The sequence below is a fragment of the Chrysochloris asiatica genome, unplaced genomic scaffold (assembly GCF_000296735.1).
Source record: "Chrysochloris asiatica unplaced genomic scaffold, ChrAsi1.0 scaffold00185, whole genome shotgun sequence".
Classification (NCBI taxonomy): domain Eukaryota; kingdom Metazoa; phylum Chordata; class Mammalia; order Afrosoricida; family Chrysochloridae; genus Chrysochloris; species Chrysochloris asiatica.
In genome coordinates this window covers 4,833,878-4,837,678 of record NW_006408703.1, presented here as the reverse complement: position 1 = coordinate 4,837,678, position 3,801 = coordinate 4,833,878, and positions in this window count along the sequence as shown.

The window sequence follows — 3,801 nt, the reverse complement described above, 5'->3', positions numbered from 1 at the left end:
GGAGACATCTAGATAAAAATATTTAATAACTGGAAAAATACAAAGTTATATAAAGTAAGCAAAGTCTTGTAGACTTTGTATGGTATCTATTTGAAAAACAAATGTCTAATTTAAACCTCTATAATTAATTACTCAAGATAAGCAACAGATGTTGGATCCTTGCTTGCAGATATTTAAAAAGCAGAACACATTTCTAAAAATAGATTGTCTTATTTCTATAATGCTCATTTAACACAAACTTTAGTTCATATACACATTTTGAAAAAAAAAAAAAAAAAATTCTACCCCAGTAAGATATTCTGGCAATTCCGCTGACCATCTGTGAATCTCACGTAGAATAGTCTACTTTTAAACTTTGTGTAATGTGAAGAATTCATCTCGTTAACGATTAATTTCAGTGGGTGTAATAAAAACTGTTATATAGTAAATGAAAGACTACAAAAAAAAAGTGAGAAATGGAATGATGTCTTAAATAATGTAGTTTTTTTCATAACATAAAAACTGGAGTTTCAATTATTAAACTTCTATCCCAATATAAATGATGTTGATTGCTTTTCAGTGAAGATCTTTTTAGTAAATAAATCATGGACATTTCAGAGCTTGAGAGACTCTTGTCACTGGTGTTAAGTGCCTTGGATTCAGCTCCAACTTATAAGGATCCTATATAGGGTTTCTGGGAATCCTGGAGTGGTAGTGCAGGATCATGCATTGAATTGAAAGATCGGTTTGAACCACAAGGCCAGTGGTTTAAAATCACCAGCCACTTCTTGCAAATGCTTTACAGGATCACTGTGAGTCATAACAGACTGGACAGCATTCAACAACAACAACAACAGTGGGTTTCTGAGGAGCTATTGGTAGGTTTGAACCACTGACCTTGTGGTTGACAATCAATGCTTATCCTATAGTGCCACACTAGGAGAGACTCTTGGAGATCATTAATATGAAGGGTATGATTTCTCAGATGAATAGTGCCCAGTCTTCACCAAAGAATAAAGTGAGCATACATAAGGACATGGGTCTCCTTTCTCCAAGGATCCTGTCACATACTCTGTATGTGGCAATACATTGTTTTTCTAATCACCACTATGTGTCACTGCATTTTGAGATTTTCAAATATTACTTTTCTTTTTCTTAGCATGTTGCAAAATACAAAAATAGAAAGCCAAAAGCAGCCGGGACCCTTGCATCAGTGTTTTTTTTATATGCTTTATTGTGAATTATGTGATAGTTTATATGGAAGAACATTAGCTTCACATTGATCCCATCGTATATCGTTTCCTTGCCATGGTTACAATCTCCATCATGCATGATCAACCAATCAAAGGGTATACCCCGCAAGCCTGCCCTCCAGTCGTCAGCACACAGCCCCTCTCCCTCTCCAGGTCCATAGTCCCCAGCTGCTCCATCTCTCCACATCATTGTCTTTGCCTCCATCTTTGGCATCACTGCTTCTCTGGGAAGGGTTCCATTCTTTTATAAGTCCCTTGATGGTCCTAGGAACTTGCGCTCCTAGAATGAAAAGTTATTCACTTCCCTCCTTTTACCACAAAATGTCTACCTTTACATTTCCATCCCTTACAATCCGTCCAGATAAGAATGATTCACTATTGTATCGCAAGAGACCTATCTGCATCTCCTTTCATCAGCCCTGCCCAGGCAGATTGGATACTACTCAGTGGAAATTCTACCTTCCTCCATGCCCTCTGGATCTAGGTTCCCTCTTGAAAACTTGTAAGCCAGTCACTTCTTGCCTCTGTAGTCCCCCCATTTTGGCTAGCCAATGTCTAAGTTGCCCCTCCCTGTCTACTCTGTGTATGGAGGGGATGGGAATGATCCTTGCTGTGAAGATTTGTTCCCTTTTTTGAGCTACTGCATCCATAGGTGTAGTTCATCAAATTGTATCAGATTACTCTTTTTGTCCTCTTCTTTCTTCTTCTACCTGAGCTCTGATCATCCAGTCATTGAAGCCAGGTCAAGTGGGTATTATCTGCAAGTGTGGGTGTACTTATGCATGTGCCCTCTCTTCTTGTCAGCTGGATGCTTCACTCTCCACTCTAGTCCTCTGTGGCTATGTCACTGACTCTGGGTCCAAGAGTCCCCTGGGCTTGCCACATTGCTGGCCAACCAGTTCTCCACCATGGTTCACAAGAATCTATTGAACAGCGTAGGCTTTAACTCGCAGCTTCATTGCCATTTTTCCCTCACTTACCCTTATCGGTGATGAATGTGGTCACCAATCAGAGTGTGCATTCCCATTGAGTCTTAGTATTAGAAGGAGGTTTGCCCTGAGGGGACCCAACCACTTTGATGTTTCCTGGGTGAGCCACTTGTTTGTTCTTGAGTAATCAGTTGGTGTGCCTATATTGTTTTGCATTTTTCCTGTCAGTCTTTCTTTCAAGAAGCATCTTCTGTTTTTCTGGCTGCCACAGGCTGGTCTGCTTGTCCTTTCAAGTGGAAATTTCCCACATCAGAAGATTCTGGATGCTGTTCAGGGTTCTACTTATGGTCTTATGTAATGCAGAGGCTCTGCAGGTAGCCTCCTTCAGTGGGCACATTGTAGCCCCATTTTAAGTATTCCAATCAGTTATAGGCAGAAAACTGACTTAAGCTTTCTATGGTGATATTTCTGGCTATTCTTTTCTCTCCCCCTCGAATGTCTATTTTATAGTGTTATGCCAGGGAAACCAAGATTCAAAAGACAGGCAAGCATCTTAACATTATTTTCCCCCTTCCAACCATGTCTCAATCTCTGTATCCCAGAGCCCTGCTGTTCCAAGGTTGTACATATATCATTATGTCCTACTTCTGCTTCACATTCATCCTTTTGTATTTCATTTCATTGTAATGATTAAGATCCCCTGAACCTTGCATCAGTTTTTTGCTTTAAACCAAGACAAATGTTATTTTCAAATTTACAGTAACTCTACTTATTCATCTCCTTTGTTAACATGTTGGTGTTCATTTTGTGTAATTGCATTCAGCTTGACAGCAGGCACAGCCCAAAAGAAGTTATACACTTAACTACTTCTTCTTTTCAGAAAAAATGTTGAATGGAGAGTGTATTTGGGATGCGGAGGATTGTCTTTTCTAAGGAAATTGGAACTTGAGAGTGAGTAGAGTGAAAAGTGGGGAAACATTAAACTGGTTAGAATTTATTAATTATACATCTAAAATATCATATTTTAAACAAAATACAGTTTTGTTCTTTGAGCTATCCATATTGAAAACATAGAATTCTGGGTCTATGATGCTTCTATAATCTAAACTTTAGTAGTATAAATTTAATGTAATTTTACTGTTTATAATCTCAAATTATATTTTTTTATATTTGTGTAAATCAAATGCTATTCAGAATTATAATGAATTCATCAAAATATAAAATATGAGATATCTTCACTGAAGTATAATTTTCCTGTTTAAAAAATGATCCCCCATCTGAAAAAGTAATCTGGGATAGCACAAATAATTTTTGAAATCTTTAACACAAAGATTTGTCAAAAATTCAATTATTATACAGTACTTAGATAATTTCTGGTTCACAAGATTTAAGAATAGTTCATCACCTGTGCACCTTATTTTTGAGAGTAGATTGTATTGTGTATAGAAGAAAAACAACCCAAAACAAACCCGCTGCTACTGAATCAATTCTGTCTCATAACGATCCTATAGGACACAGTAAAACTACCCATAAGTGGGTGTAAAACTGTTGACCTTTTGGTGTCTCCATAGGAAAAGCACTGGTTTTTGAACCACAGGGTAGCATTTTGAGTCCACCAGCTCCTCTGTGGGAGAAAAATG